The following is a 17,263-nucleotide window of genomic DNA, read 5'->3' on the forward strand; positions in this document are numbered from 1 at the left end:
GCTCTGCTCTAAGCAAGCAATTCAGGTGGTATGCTAGGCTGAGCTGCTGAGGCACTGAGTGAGAAATGAAAGCCACTGTCCTTGGAAACAATAGGTCCACTCTAATACACCCAGGCTACACAACGTCATCTCTGTCAGGCAGAAGCTACATGCTCAGTTCTGTCTTGTTCAATCAGAAGCAGCGGCAGCACAAACGCAGAGGAATGAGCCACAGTCTGAATGGAACACAGCTGAACAAACTTTGCTGTATGGAATTTAAGCCAGAGTCAGAGGTGGTGACGAGTTATGCACTGTGCAGTAATATTCGACACTGGCAAGGCTAGAGGAGCTCGCCCTCCTCTCAGCTCTCTGTTTGGACTTCCTTTCACCCAAGTAGAAGTGTTCATTGTCCATAATCCCAGCAACAGCAGGAGTTCTCAGAACCCCTGCCCATTACAGACAGGGGATTTTCCAACCAGAATCTTATTTTTCCCACACTATACAGATTCTTACTAACATGATTAAAATATGGCTAAGCAAATGGAAGCCAAGAGATAAGAACAAGAAAAAAAAACTAAAGGGATCATATTAAACTTGTATGCCTTAATTTCCAAGTTGTCATGGGGGCGAGGAAATACTTACAAAAGATTTGAAATATTATGGGTTCCAACGAATGCAGCCTGTAGCATGATAGAGCATCACCCTACAGCTCATAGCAAGTTAAAGTGGAGAGACAACTAACACTGACGGGTGTGTGAGGACTCTGACTGTCACTCCAGAAGAGACGCAGCACAGATGTGGTGTGAAGCATAAATGTGGAGAAAGCACTTTAGACTCTCCACTACATGATGCTGACAGCTGGCAAAGTGATATTGAAGGTGATTTTATCGGTTAACTCACCTTAATTTTTCTCAATATGATACTAGGTATTACAAATATCCTGGTCTATGTATATTTGCCCTCTCAGGATCCCAAAAAGCAAGCTAGCACCATCTAGTCTCAAAGCATTCAACAAAACCCCAGAAAATTCTAGGCAAGCGCCAAAGGATCATTCAGGTTATTTCTGAGCATTACTCAAGATGGGATGCAGGGATACGGGTGTGTGGTAGACAGGCAGTGGAAGGGTAGGCATTGTCCAGGTTATTCTGAGCATCACTCAAGATGGGATGCAGGGTTAGGGGTGTGTGACAGATGGGCAGTGGAAGGGTAGGCATTGCCCAGGGTACTCTGAGCATCACTTAGAGATGGGGTGCAGGGATAGGGATGTGTGATACATGGGCAGTGGAAGGGTAAGCATTGTCCAGGTTATTTTGAGCATCACTCAAGATGGGATGCAGGCATAGGGGTGTGTGGTAGACAGGCAGTGGAAGGGTAGGCATTGTCCAGGTTATTCTGAGCATCACTCAGAGATGGGATGCAGAGACGGGGCACATGTGATGGATGGCTAGTAGAAGAATGAGCATTGCCCAGCTTGAGGCAGAACTGTTTTGAAAATAGAATTTGCTATACAATGAAAAATACAAAGAGCCATTAGTCAAAAGAATTTCTGTCAGTCTTAATGCTTGTAACTGTACCTGCCTGTCTTGGCTGAGCATAACTTCCATAGTTCTGAGACATAGAAATCAGCCCATAACATCCACAGTTCTGGGAGGAGAAGACGGCACACTGCTAAAGCAGGGATTCTAGACTAAGCATGAACAGTCAGTCCCTTGTCTGGCTCTGCATCTAACTAGTTGTGAGCTGTGTCTTTCATCTCTTCCTTCACCTGCTAATAGCCATGTAAGACTAGTTCAACATTCATGGTCTCTGCATACTCCAAGTCAGACTATATCAGAGACCTAATTGGGAGAAATCTTCAGTTTTTGCATGTTGAAACAAAGGAAAACTATTAAAATTGAGGGACCATTTTCTTCAGAGGGTGTGACATTCTTTATCTGGAAAACAGGAATGCCAGAGAATACCAACAACAAAAAGACTACCTCGTGTGCACTCTTCCCAGGATGCTTGCCAGAGGCCTAGGAAGAAAGATGGAGAAATCTTTCTGAGAATCTCGGAAAAGAGAAATAACTGATTGTAAAAATAAAAAAAGGGGTTGATGGCATTTTGGTCTATTGCTTCCTTTTAAGGGAATAACACAAGCCTCTCAGAGGGGAAGAAGGTGAGAGAAAGGCACAGCTCACAACTGGTTAGAGATGGCTGCTATTAAAGCCGGACTCAGTGGCTCTTAGCCCAGAGCCCAGGATCAGGTAAATTCCTCCAGCTATCCCATTCTATTAAGCACCTTTGCTTGATCACGACAATTTTCTTGCAGAACACTGACAGACAGTGCTAACAAATACAATTTTATTCTACATGTCAAACTAGGGATTTCATCAGGACCACACAGACGTACAATAATCTCCATAAATGACCTTGGGCATGGGAGTTCTCGTCAAAGACACTGAACTCAAAGCAAATAACTAGCCTCAGTCTGTTTTTGTCTAAATCAGTGTTTGTTGTGTCCAACTGTTGCCCTCTGAAATTTGAGAATAACATCCTGCAGTGTTGCTGGACACTCCTGGTGGAGATAGACTTGGGTTAGTCTATGCGAACTGGTCACCATGACCATGAAATTACCGCTTAGCAAGCAAGTATGATACCACCCACCCACCCCTGACTTTGCAGTCAGTATCTAGGAGAGGTAGCTATGAAGATATGACAGCCATGGTTAATAGAGCCACAAAATAAAAGTGGAGGCCTAATACATTTTGGACAGGAACTAAACATGGCATTACATAAAGTTTAAGGAACTGCATATATAACAAGAGAGGAAAACCTGTCAGAGAAGGTCCGCATCCTTTTGAAGAAAATCAAGGATCCCCGCAATTCCCCTCAATTCTGAAACTTTTCTGATACAGGAAAATTCTAGGTGGGAATGAGATTGGTAAATCATTGACAAATGAAAATGATAGTTTGTTTCCTTGGGCCTGGAGTGCTCAATGCGCTTAGCTTGCATAAGCTCTTTGTGTTCCTGATTTAATAAATTTTTCTAATACTCCAGTGAGTGAGGTATGATTGGTAGCCCAATTTTACAGGTAAGACAACTATGATACTAAGAAGGTTGAAGGTTTCCTGAAGTCTCACAAAAAGAGTAAGTCAAAAAAATCGGACTAAAATGAAATGAGCAATACTATTACCCGTCATTCACCATTGCCGAATGGACCTGAGCAGCGCATTCTACCTGGGATAGAGGCTGCTCCAATGGACTCTGTTTGGCTCACTGTTAAATGCCATAGCAAAATCCTCAATCACAGAGAGGGAGGGAAGGAGGGAGGGAAGGAGGGAGGGAGGGACGATGGAAGGAAGGGAGGGAGGGTGGGAGGAAGGGAGGGAGAGAGAGAGTTGAGGAGGAGGGAGAGGGGGAAAGAGGGAGAGTGCACACCTTCACAAGCTGAAAGACTCACCCTCCAATAAAGCTCATGCCTCATCTGCCATGCATTTCCCTCCTCTGTAAATAATGAAGAAGTCCCTGATGGAAGGAGGGAACACCAAGAGGAGAGTTTACTAGTGAGAAGAGATATGAGAAGAACAGATTCCTGAGCTGGTTTATTATGAGCTCAGCCAATTATAAGCAGCAATTCTGACACTAGTGTAAATAACAGAGTCTGCCAGGAGTCAGCTGATGGAGATTCTCTGTTCAGTATATTGTCACAGCTACATGACGAAGGGGAGGCGTTGGATGGCATATGCGGTACACAGGCATAAATATGTGAATAATCTCACAGGTTTGAGGCTTCCAAAGACTAACCGTGACAGATATGAACTACAGTGTCTTCCCGTAAGACCAGAGGACTAATGATGATAGGTGTGAGCTCCAAGGGTACAGCTGCATCTGAAGGGGCATCATTTGACCTGGCCTCTTGCCAAGGGTGGAGTAATGAGAAGCATTTAACTGGGTCAGATGGGAATCTAGAGCTTCCAGCACCACACTCCTGCTGGAGAAAGACGGCTAGCAGACTAAGCGAAGCTAATTGCCTTGTCCAAGACTGGTGGTGAAGTCAACGGAAAGCAGTTCTACTGAGCCCAGCCAAACTACGAGAGAGACCATTTCGCGTGCAGACAAGAGAGAGGCACTAGGGGAACAGAAGCCATTTTGAAGGGAGAGACAATACTCTCAATATTTTAGTCACCCTGCACTGGATTATTTATTTGGCAACTGGCAGTGAAATATATTATCATTTAGTCAATGTGTCAACAAATGTTAGAATGAATTCCATTTACTGCCATAAACAGTCGATCTTACAGACAAGGAGCTTTGCTGACCTTCCTCAACTGTGCCACTTCTCTTGGTTCTCGGTGTGGACAGAGCATGCTCCGCTCTTCACTGCGGCTGTGTCTCTACCTCAGCTGGTTACAGAGAGTCACTTATTGGAACCTCCATATGCAAGTGATGCAAGTGAACACATGAACTAGGAATCGGAACTTCCAGACTGTGAGGACACTGCCTTTTAAAGAGGTTCTTCTGTAGGCTACAGTTTGAACATCTCTGTCCTAAGGAGCCTGCCCTTAGGCTGGGGGTCATTCAGAAGATACTTTTAGGTGTTAGTTGGGTTTTTTTTTTGTTGTTTGTTTGTTTGTTTTGTTTTTGGGAATGCATCCAAAAGAGCCCAATACACCCTTGCAATAAACATTAGGGAACTGTGGCCTCTCTCCCCTCCCCCACCTCTACTGACAGCTCTCAATTACAGTAAGATGAGGCCACCACACTGTGGGCTCCACGCTCAGCAGGGAAGGTCAGGGGAGGCTGCTGCTGCTCTACTGATACTGTGGTCTGAACCTGATGTTGCCAAGGGGCTCAATGCTTTGCTCTCCAGACACTGAGATGTGCTTAGGGAGGTCTCAGAATCCCTTCTATGCTTCGGAGACATTATCTCTTCTTCTCATTGACTGAAATCTCATATTCCAACTGGTCTCTGCCTCTGCTTTGCCAAGGGCAGAAAAGCAGGGCAGGCATTTAGGAATGAGGGTCACACCCAATACACAAACAATGTACTCCAAACCCAACAGGCAATGGGATGCAGAAGTGACTCTGTTTTGTAAAAACCAAGGATAACAATAGAAAAGAGGCCAAATGCCGCTGATGGCTCCTGTCTTCCTGACCTCTGCTGATTGCTCCTGTCTTACTGACCTCCACTGAGCTTTCCTCTCTCCCAAAATTTCCTTAAGGTTTCCAGTAGCTTCCTTTAGATTCCGAAGCCGACCTGTGGGCTTTTGCATCCAAGGCCCTGTGAGAAAAGGCGCTAGAGCTGGATGTTTGTCTGTGCCAGACTCAAATTTCATTTGGACCCAACACTAATTGAGTATCTCCGAATGAATCTCACTTGTGTTTGTATTTTCAAAATGATATACCGAGTTCAATCACTGAGCATCCCTCTTGAGCCAGCTTAGCTCCCTGTACACCATTGTGCTCAGTGCTACAATGTGGTCTCCAAGAGCATGCATGCCCACAATGTCCGAATAGTATCTGTACATTGCAAGAAAACTGACAGACTTTATAAGACAGTCTCCATGTTTGAATCATTCGCAATCCATCTTCATGTACATTAGCACTTGGATTCAAATTTCTGAGATGTCATGAGGGATTTTTTTAAATCCATAGTAATAAAGAATCAAGAAACAGATATTTCTTCAATTTCATCCCATTTGTAGTTTATGTCCACATTTAGATGTGTCTGGGAAGGGCTCTAAACTGACATTGTTGTGAGAGGCTCCTGGGATTCACAAATACCATTTCTATAGCACTCGGAAAAATGGGGGAGGGGCATGGGGAAGAGGCAAATATGAGCGGCAATAAATTGGAGCTAATCTCCTCTGCCACAACCTGAAATGATACTTGGGCCAGGTTATCACCCCATCCTCCCTACTATAATAAACGCTTGTCCATCTCTCCCAGATGCCCAAACCTGAGTACTAATATCTCCCCCAAATGCTTGGACTAGAAATTTCTTAAGAGTTTTCCAGGGCTGAGAGAGAGAGAGAGAGAGAGAGAGAGAGAGAGAGAAAGAGAGAGAGAGAGAAATGAAAAATAAGTCTGTCATGCCACAGACTTCATAAGTTTAAAGACAAAGCAGAATCGGGCATTGAGAACTGCAATAAATAAAACAAATAATGGATTCTTTAGGATCATAAAGTTCAACCAACCATAAAACATGCAAAGATCCTCCTCTGAGGGACTTCCAAGCCTCTGGAGTCTTCCTTCTCTTCCTGAAAAGCCCCCAAAAGGCTCAACCATGATTCTTCACCAAAGCATGTTGAAACCAAGGACTTCTTCCATAGATCTGAAGTTCTGAGTGACTGATGGATCCTAGGCTGGTCACACTGTCATGGTTGCTAGATTTCGATACTAGCTTCTGACAAAGATGCCTTCAAGGACAGTACTGACTTTTTCTAGTGGAAGATCTGCCTCTGACTAGTTGGGGGACTTCAGACAAACCCTTAACTGCCAATGTTCTCCAGTTGACACAGCAAATCCTACATCGCTGACCTGCTGTCATTGTGAGGACCGATTAAAATGAATAGGTAATAGCTCCTGAGTGAAGGGCTGGCCCAGAGTGTTGATGGTTGTCACCATTCCTCACATGGGTGGCAGAAATGTGACTCTACCCAGACGTCTCACCAGTTTAAATTTAGTTAAAAGTTTTGGAAACACATCAGTTGGTAAAGTTTTTGCATGCAAGCATGAGGACATTGGTTCAATTCCCAGTACCTACATAAAAGCATGGATATGGAAATTACATAAATTTAGTGCTGGATAAGGAAGAGACAGTAGGATCCCCAGGGTTCCATGGCCAGCTAGCTTAGCCTGGTTGGTAAATCCCTAGACCGAGTGAGAGACCCAATCTCAAAATACATGATAGCAACTGAAAAGGTGGATCAGAAAATAAAAGTTCCTGCTTCTCTCGTAGAGGATCTGAGTTTAGATCCTAGTACTCCTGCTGGCCAGCTCACAATCACCAGTAACTCCACTCCAGGGGCATCGATATCCTCTTCTGGCCTCAAAGGCATCTGCACTCACACGCACACAGGCATCTGCACTCACACGCACACACGCACCCACACACACACACACACACACACACAGAGAGAGAGAGAGAGAGAGAGAGAGAGAGAGAGAGAGAGAAAGGGGGGGGGGGATAAAATAAGATAAATGGTTGCTGAAGACCATGAATGTTTGCTTGAATTACACCCAAGCTTGACTTCTGTCCTTCATATATACATCCACATATGTGCACTTAAACACATATGAACATGTGGATGAGCACACACATACATATGAAAAGAAAGGAGGGTTGGCTCATGTCACCACTCTCTTCTTCTCAGTCATCACAGTTCCTGTTGAACTCTATGTCCCTGGACCCTGGGCCTCTGTGCTATAGTCTTCCATGTTCGCAGCTTTTCTCACTAAATACACTTCGTCTGCATTCTTGGGTCATGACTCTGGCCCCTGGCTACAGAGAAACCTGCCAATAGACCCCAGTGAGCATTTCCAGGGTTGCTGGGAGGATCAAACTACAGACAAATAAACAAAACTAAAGTGTTGGGAGTGGTTTTCCTTTTATCTTGGCTCAGGCAACAACTATCTCTTTAACCTTGGAAAAGTCACTTCATTTCTCTGGACATCAATTTCCTCATCTGTGAAGATAATCTCCAATTTCCTTTGTTGTTCTAAAATTCTATAACTTGAGGAAAAACAGCTGCAAGAGGATTCCTCCTTATCTGGTGTGTTGAGCTGTCAGAGCAGAGGAATGAGACTGGCTGAGCCTGGATCAGCCCAGCTTCGAAACTCAAATTCTTTCTGGCTCTTTTAGCTATACTAACTGGCCTATTTTATTCATTATATATGGGTTTAGACTGCAATTTCATGGTGATGAATCCTTCTCCATGACCAAAATACCACTGGGTCCATACCATCCCCATTCTGCTGGGCTGAAACCAAAGTTCCATTCACAAGGAAGAGAAAATGTGTTCTCAAACCTGTTAGAGCCAGTTAGAGGAATGGTAAAGCCCTTGTAGGTGGAGAGAGGGGAGGGAGAAAGAGAGGGAGGGAGGGAAAGGAAAAGGGAGGGAAGGAGAGAGAGAGAGAGAGAGAGAGAGAGAGAGAGAGAGAGAGAGAGAGGAACACACAGGCCCCACCTGTATTGGCTACAGGCTCCCCTAAGAAGTCCTGTCTATCTGACAAATTGAAGGCTAGGCCAGATTTATGGGTTTTCTAAACTCAATCCGAATGAAGCCTGCTCTGACCTACAGAAGGTCACTCAACCGTATTGAATGGTTGTCAGCATCCCATGGCCAAACACAAAGTGAATAAGTATCTAAGACAGGTTTAAAAATGCCCCCTGCTTATCCTTGGAGATTTTGTCTGCCTTGGCATGGAATGGTCCCTCCCTGAGCACGGATGTTTTCTACACAGGGACCTGAAGTGCTCATTCCAGACCAGCAGCCTGTCACTGTCACTGGGCTTCTCAAGAAGCTGTGAGGACATGGTGGTCCTGTTTCACTCACTACAGAGGAGGCCAAGGCAACACAAGGACTGCTCTACACTGGTCCTTCTCATGCTGTGTCCCACATGTCCCTGTTCATCCTAACAATCACGCAGCCTTTCCTGCACTGGCTTATTTGTCACTTGAACACTTTTATTCTGTCTCTCTGCATGGTCATCAGTGCTATCAGACACCACAGGCCGTGTGAGGTAGACTCAGCTTTACCATGTCTGGCACTGCCTTCGGCTCACTGGCTTCAGTACAGGCCCAGCAGAGACACTGTCTGATAGTACCCTAGCACGGAAGTGGGTACTCAGTCCCTAGAAGCCACTGCCAAGCATGCACTGACAGGAGTTTAACTAGAGCGTAGCCCATTCTCTGATTGCTGAGATCACCCATAAGTTTGCTATAAAAGTTGACAAATAATATCTCCACTGGCGAACAATTTTGGTTCCTCACCTTGAGTTTTTTCCACATCTAACACTGTACTTAGAGACTTGTCTTTTTATCACCTGTTCTATCTTCCCTCTTGTGGTCCATGTCAGAAATATGACTGGTAGGGGACCTATGAGAAAAGCTCCACTTCTGCATCAGCTCTGGATACTGCTTCTCATGAAGGGTTTTATCAGCACACAGATGACCCCAGGCTCGGCCTTTCCTTGAGGATCAAGCTCTGATTGTGTGTGTCAAGAGTATCCATGGAAGTCGAGATGAGTGGGTGGAATCTACAGTTCCTAACAGGAAGACACATGACTTAGGAAATAGAATTGGTAGGACTGATTTGGGCATTAAAACTTCTTACAGTTTTCTTTGTTTTAGCCTAGTCAAAGGATATAAGAATAAAGTATATTTCATATCATCAGATGAACCGCTCTTAAGTCAGATCATGGGTGGCTTTTCCTGCCCCTTTCCCTCAACTCTGGAAAGGATTTCACAGTGTCCCCAGCGCATTGTGTCCTCTCCTAGCACCCCGGAGGATTCTGTGGTGTTTACTAGGTCACGTGAGAGACTTAGAGTTAGGAACCATAGGGTTCCACATTGGAAGAGTTTTCTCAGTCTGATGCAGCATGTGCAACTCTGTGATGCCTTCCTGGAAAACCTGGGGATGCCTTGTCATCACCCCAAAGCCTGGCTGTTTTCACTGCAAAGTGAGGGCACTCGAAATCTCCCCAGAAATAAATGTTTCATGACAACAGCAAACGGATGTATGGTGCAAGTAATTTTTAAACATGTTTATTTATTTACTTACAATAAATTTATATTTATTATCTTTATTATCTTCCCCTCTCCATCTTTCTGTCTGTGTGTGTGTTTGTGTGTGAATGTATGTATATGCTTTGCTTGATCACACACACACACACACACACACACACACACATACACACACACACACAATGCATTTGCAGGTGACCAAGGAGGCATTAGATACCCTGAAATTGAAGTTACAGGCATTTGTGAGCTGCCAGATGTTGTACTGGGAACAAAAACCACGCCCCTTGCAAGAGCAGCAAGTATTCTTAACTGCTGAGCCATCTCTCTAGCCATCAATCATGGTTTTTAACTAACCTATAAAATTAAACTGATAAGCAGGAAGTAGCCCCAGTCCATGACATAGAATGATGAAAAGAGCACAATCCAGTGAGTATTTTGAGTGTAGCTTAAGTTCAGTAAAGGTCTACATTATCTGTCTCTATAGGGCTAATACCAGGCACAATGTCTCACTATTGGCAACAATAAGAAAGTGATTAACCCCCAAGTGAGTAGATGGATAGATAGATAGATAGATAGATAGATAGATAGATAGATAGGTAGATAATAGATGCATGCATGTATACATACATAGCAGGCACATTTATGCACACATAATCTTGTGTCCATGCCACTTATCACATATCACTTATCACCCACCTTTGATTGTCCCTTTAAGGATGCAGATCTCGTGTTATTCATCACTGTATTCTGAGCCTCTTGGCAGTCTCTCGCTAATGGAAGGATGTTGAAGGAGCTGCAGGCTGCATTCCTGCCTCCCAGTTCCCAGCCGCCTGGCTAGCTTATGCCCCAAAATAACAACACACAAACTGTATTCATATAAACACTGCTTGGCCCATTTCTATTAATGTGTGTAGCACCACGAGGTGTGCTTACCAGGAAGATTCTAGCCTATGTCCATCCTGGGTTGGAGCTTCATTGCGTCTGCCCTGGAGAGCAGTGGCCTCGCATCTGAGCTCACTTCCTCTTCCTCCCAGCATTCTGTTCTGTTTACTCCACCTACCTAATTTTCTGTCCTATCAGGGCCAAGGCAGTTTCTTTATTTAACCAACGAAGCAAGAATTACAGTTACAATATTTACATCTATTTTATCTTTTATCATAACAAAGGAAAACAACTATAACTATCTATCTGTTCTTCAACTCCATCAAAGACTCCAGAAGGATATAATATTACCTAAGTAAATGAGAAGTAAGCAACTCGCAAAACTCTAGAAATCACAGAGACATCTTGCTGCCTGGATAGCCACCCAAAGTTCCTCTGTACTGTTAGGGCATCCAACTTTGGCCTAAAGGCCCATAGTTTCCAGCAGAAGGAAGGATGGATGGATGGATGGATGGATGGAATAAATGGTGATCTACAATATGTGAAATATTTTTGTACCCTCAATCCCCAACATTCCTCAGATGTTACAGAAGCAACCATAAGCCCACTTTTTAAAGCTTTGAAAGATATTAAGGAGAAAATTCAGAGAGTGAGAGAAAAGACAGAAGAGGAAGAAGAAAGAGGAGGGGAGCAAGGGTAGGAGGGAGGAAGACAGAGAGGAGAGATGAATGGGAGAGCGAGAGTGATTAAAACTGACAAAACTCAAGAAAAGGTGAAGCTCATATCAGTGGGCAGGAGGATGACTGTAAATAAATACTGATGCTTGAGGAATGAGATATTAAGATTCTAGAAGGTAGAAAAAGACAAGGAGCTGAGGGGGGCAACGGTCACCAAGAAAGTGAATTACGCACAGAAATTAATTATATTGCTATTCTTCTATTACTAATCCTTTAGGATTTTAATTTTCATGTTTTTAAAGAGACTCTAAAAGTTCTCAACAGAGGTGAAGTGTGGCAAGATAATAATTAGCTTAGGTGTCAAACACACTCTCAGATGTGTTAGAGGGGAGGGATTGAATTTTTGCCTTGACATGCAAACATGCTCCTGTATCCTATGCTTCATCAAGCCATTGTAGTTACATCTGTATCACAGTCCAAGACACAGAGTTTGGGCTAGCTCGTTCTAAATGAGTTAGAATTTCATTCAGCGACAAATGCAAGCAGCTACCCAGAGGTGCAGGTTACAAACAGGCTAGAGAAGTCGGAGGACAGGTGCTAAAAGAAAGGCATGAATCAGAAACATGATCCAGAGCTCAGTCAATGCTTGGGAAAGGCTATTTCTGTTTCCCTGCTGCTGCTCCCGAGAGCAGTGTTGATTACCAGATAACCAGGGCCTTTGGTGTTCCATAGAATCAACAACTTGGCAGTCACAAAGTGACCAAAGTGACGGGCATCAATACTAATCACACAGGCCTGTCTGTAACTGGACCCAGGACAGGCTGTTCTCCACCTGCCTGTCCAGGAAACCTACTCCAGACCCTCCCCCATGAAACCACTAACCACACTTGTTAGCTGTTTCCTTGCCTGCAAAGTGGCCTGTACCCTCTTCTGGTTTGCATTATTCTATTCCTTCCAGCCTGTGCCCTGAAAGCTGATACCTTTGTACTTGGGGGTGCTGTGTTTGCCACCTGATGATGATTTGACATGACAGAGTGACAGAAAACAGACATAGGGGGTGGAATAAAAGAATAGGGATACCAGTGCTGCACTGGCAGCTCCGGGCAGGGCTGTCCATTAGTGAAGGTGCCTGTGAGCCAGCATTCTGTAGCCACCTTTGCTACAATGGCACAGGAATCCCTGCCAGCCACAAAGGACTGGTGGAAAGCCCTCTTTCTTTGCTAGTCATGGATCTTTACAAAATGACGGTGGGTTCTTCGTATGCCCTTCTGAGTTCTGTGTGACTCAACTTCTGCCCCCCCCCCCCAATGCCCATTGCTCTTTCTAGGGCCCAGCATTCACGATTTTGTTACCTCTTCCTAGGCTCTGTGACTTTGCTGACTATTAGGGAGGTAGTAGACATGGGTGCTACCATTTTTCCCATAACACATTATAGGCACTCAATAGATTATTTCAAGCAAGGATAGCATCAAAGACGTCATCAAGGTGAAGGTGGTACCCTGTCCAAGTCCATGGCAGGCAAGTACAATAAGTAGTGAAGGTTCCAGAGGACAGCTTCAAGTCTGGGGTCAGTGTCTTGAGCAGTGTTCTTTAGGAATTCCCTTTAATTTGAAACATCCCTTGAGGCAGGGCGGAGACCCACAAGACTCAGGGAGGAAATTTTCTAGATTTAGGAATCTCATAAAGTTTTAAGATGCACGAGACTCTTCGTCAAGGATTGATGAGTGGAAAACAGTTGTTGAGAGACTCTTCAGTCGAGTCTTCCCATCAGCCAGGGAACCCCAAGGATGTGCCTTTCACCACCTAGGCTTGGGTGGACTTTGTCTTTGAGTCACCCATGCTCCTGTAAGTACCAGAAAATCCACTGGTTCATCAGATTAGCCCTGGGTAGAAGAATTTCGTTAGTCTGTGACTTCTCTAGGTCAATATTTTGTAATAAGTAAATGAGAAACATCATTAAACAGGATGTGATAAGTTATGGTGCGCTTCACCCTGAAATGAACAAGATAAACCAGTGCAGGTCCAACATTGTGTTGTTAAATTCTAAATAAATAGTTTTAAGTTAAATGGTCATTTTCATTAAACCTTAAAATATGACATAGATAAAAAGACAAATAGAGCTGGGACTGGTGGGTCCTGGTAGCTCTACTAACAACTGTTGGGTCATCCACATGTTCCTTTCTCATTTCCAACACGGATTAGAGTAAGGTACGGGGTACAAGGAAGTTGGAGAGTGGACAAGGGATTTGTCATGACAGGAGGATCTTTTCCTCCAACTTGCTTTCAAATGTCAGTGGCCCCAAACCAGCGGTCTGTGAAGATCCTGGAAGTGTATGCACGTAAAAAAGAGAATCACATAATTAGGATAGCAGGCCCATGCCCACTGAAGTCAAGAAAGCTCAGCTTCTACTTCTGCATACACTGCACCCAAAATATTGCAGAAGGGCATTCGATGATGATCAAACTAAGATCAACTATACAAGGCCAAATTAAGGACTAGGATTATTGGCCTAAGCACTTGAGTTATTACTTTTCTGCATGTGTTATCATCTTTGAGGCATTACTAGACCTCAGATGGGGATGATGGTGATAACTGTAACATTCTTATATTAATGCATGCCTATCTGAGGATATTCCATTTACAAGAGTCTGAGAAGATGGCATCATTTTTTTTTTAAAAAAGGAAGTTGGGCTACAAGATATTGAGGTCCTTTCTCAAGTTCCAGCATCATCTGGAGAGCTAAGATTTGGACACACACGGGCCATGTTCTTCATCCCACAGTCACCCAGGAAAGAAGACTGGTGTGAGAACTGAGCTATGGTAGGGCTCAAGAACACAGCAGGCACTCAAACTGCGTCATGATGGCATCAGGCCACAATGAGATCAACTCCTGCATATCTACACCCCTTTGCAACTCTGTCCATTCTGTACCATTTTTTTTTAAACTGGTACATTCACTCCCCAAAACCCCTGCTGATTATCATGTTTGTTTTCATCTTAAATGTTCAGAAAGCATTCAGTGAAAATAAAAGGTAACATGTTAATCTGCTTCCCTTTTCTGGGCAATGTTGTGTCTGTTATTCAGAAAGCAAAGCCTTGAATGAAGGAGGTACCCTTCCCTTTGTGAAGGTGCAATGTCAGTATATGAGTGCAAATTCTGAACTCTTGAAATCATCAGTCTCCCCAGGGTTCCCACAATTTTTTTTACGTGGTATATTCCTTTTTTAATTCTTTAGAGAAAAACTCTCCAGATACCACTCAATGGAAGAGCCTTCAGACAGGGAGGTGAGGAGTTACAGGACAAGTGGGAGGCTGGAATCAATCAGTGACCCCATCTAAACTACACTACCACCCTGCATCACCCAGATTTAATATTTCTTCTCAACCTTCAACCTCCGTCGAGTTAATTATTAAGTTTGTTTGGTTTTCTCCTTTGTAGAATAGAGACAATGGAAGGAAGACAACATCCCCACCCCTAAAGGCATCACCATGGACATCTAGGAGGAAAGGGGAAAACTGTGGTCTGCACAGACACAGCTCTGAGTTCCACACCTTGCTTCTCTCCCACTGCCCTGAACAATCATTCAGGACCCATAATGAGAGGACGCCAAGGCTGATTTTAGCCATAAATCACACATGAATACTATGACTGGGAAGAGACACCATCAGCTCCTCTTTCTTCAAGGCTGCTAGGTCTTAGTCAATTACTTATGAACGAAGATTTAAAGACTGCAGAAGCCCCACTGCCAACAAAATATGCTTCTGCTGTTAGCGTTCTTTCCCCTTGGAATGATTCTCTAGCTCCCCTGGAAGGGATTCCAGCATGTTCTCTGCATCTGTAGGAAGTGTGTTTGCAGGGAACAGTAATTAACCGATGCGAGGCTAATCGAGATCTTGCCTCTGCTACCTTTCCAGCATACTGCCAACACTCCTTGGGTAGCCTAATGCAAGACGAGAAAACACACAGCGATGGGGGAGAAACTATACCTTGTTTCCGACATATTTCTCAAGCTGTTTAAATATGAAACAAAATCCTACCAGGCTACAAGCTTCCAGCTGTTATGATTTCATAAGATAAATTTACAACTAGAGAAACAGCATGTTTGCTTTTATAAAGTATGGAAATATAAATGTTCCAAGTGTTAAAACTGTCCAAACAAATTAATTCAAGGAAAAATAGTTGCCTTGGATTCAGTTCTCTTCCTCTGCCGTCTTTTAAGGAAGCTGTTGAGACACTGCTCCAAACACCATGAGTGGTGTCTAAAGGCATTCCATCTCAGCAGGCAGACGCCTCCTGTACACGTGTTAACCCAAGGGGGTCCAGGAGGGGTATCAGGAAGATCCTTACCTATTCTTTCACTGCCCATCCAAGTCATTAAAACCTCAACTTAGCCTCTCTCTCTCTCTCTCTCTCTCTCTCTCTCTCTCTCTCTCCCTCAACAGAAGAAAACACCATTTGCAGAAGCTGAGACTGGAAATCTTACGATGTGCTCCACTTTCGGGTGTGAGCTCAAATGAAAAAAGACTTTCTTTCCTCGGTGACTTTGAAAAGAAGAGGGTGGTGATTAACAGCAATATATTTTTTAATGAAACGTAACCCGTCATCCCTGTCATCTTCTGGCCATCCTTGCTTGTACGCGCCTCACTGACAAGAGGAATAATAATGGTCATACATCACTGCTCTCCGCGTCCAATCATCTAAATCTTCCCTCGCCGCAGCCTCTGAGACTCAATTACTTTATTGACATGCAATCTTCATAAGGGGAGAAATATTGTGCGTGTAAGGTCACTTGGTTATGAAGACATATTATCATATTATCTGCATGAGGGTTGCAGGGCTAAGACCTGACAGAGCTAATTATAATGGTACATGATAGAAAGCTCAGTATACATTATTCGCTTGGCTGCACTAAAGGTGAGCTCAGTCCATGACATCATGGTTTTTTGAAAAAATAATGCAACTTTGGCTTAGTAGCCATAACTTTCTTTTCTTTAACTCTCTAACATTTTTACTTTGGTGTTTTTATAGTACCAGTTAATATGTTTTCTGGTCTCCAAGGAGAAAGATGGCATGCTACGAAGTGTGGTGTGTGTCTGTGTGTGTGTGCAAAATCGACCCCAATATAACCAATACCAAGGTTTCAGTTCACTTCCCAGCAGCTGAAATGGAGACTCCAGTGAGAAGTGTAAAGTGACAAACGAGTCAATTTGACGAGAGAGTAGGACATCCCCTTGCCTCACCTGCAATTAACCCCTTCTCAGCATCTTCTTTCTCTTGGTCTATCAGGCAGGGCCTTGTCTTGCTAGGTGCTATTAGCTGTAGCTGCTTTATTTCAATCTGTGTTATTCACGATGTCTCCATCCAGGAGACTGAAGCACTGCTAAAGCACCCGCCAGAGTATCACTCTAGCTTTTCTCCATGTCTTCAGCCCATTCAATTTTCTCATTTACTCAGCTCTCATGCCCCATTGGAGAGGCCAGGATGAAGTTTTCTAAGGGCAATTTGTCAAGGAAGGAGCAACAAGGCCAAGAATCTGGGCCAAGTTGCTGGGGAAAGGATTGGATGGATCGCTGATGAGTCACCAGGAAGTCAAAATCAAGTTGGAGCCAGCACCAACACTGAAGCCCTAGACATACTTTAGGGTTGTTAGGCGCTTTCAGATCTGAGGAAGGAAGCGGCTGCAAACATCGCTGCGATCTAGGCTAGGCTGGCTCCTAGGTCTCACCACACGCTCCATCTTGAGAACTAATTTAATAAAGGAGAGAGCTGAGGCCTTCTAAGCTCCAGAAATGGCCTTAGCCATGCATTTGCAGTGCCTTGGCCCAGTTACAAGAGGAACAGAGTAGCAAAACAAGAAATTAAGGCTGTCTAAATTCCTCCCTTCGTATACTCTCTTAACTCAGTCATCTTAATCTCTCAGACCAAAGGCTCATTAATGATGGCAATGTTAGCTGAAAAAGAAAAGTCAAAGAGGGAGCCAGGGACTTTTTGT

At 44.0% G+C, this 17,263-nt stretch overlaps 1 protein-coding gene across 1 annotated transcript in view; it reads right to left on the reverse strand.

The window, feature by feature from the left end:
• Lrmda (leucine rich melanocyte differentiation associated) overlaps positions 1 to 17,263 on the reverse strand; it is a 1,010,022-nt gene that overhangs the window by 88,127 nt on the left and 904,632 nt on the right. The gene's annotated exons all lie outside the window — the stretch shown is intronic.

This window comes from Microtus oregoni, unplaced genomic scaffold, assembly GCF_018167655.1.
Source record: "Microtus oregoni isolate MIOR12 unplaced genomic scaffold, Mior012 000045F_ref0000178, whole genome shotgun sequence".
Taxonomy (NCBI): Eukaryota; Metazoa; Chordata; class Mammalia; order Rodentia; family Cricetidae; genus Microtus; species Microtus oregoni.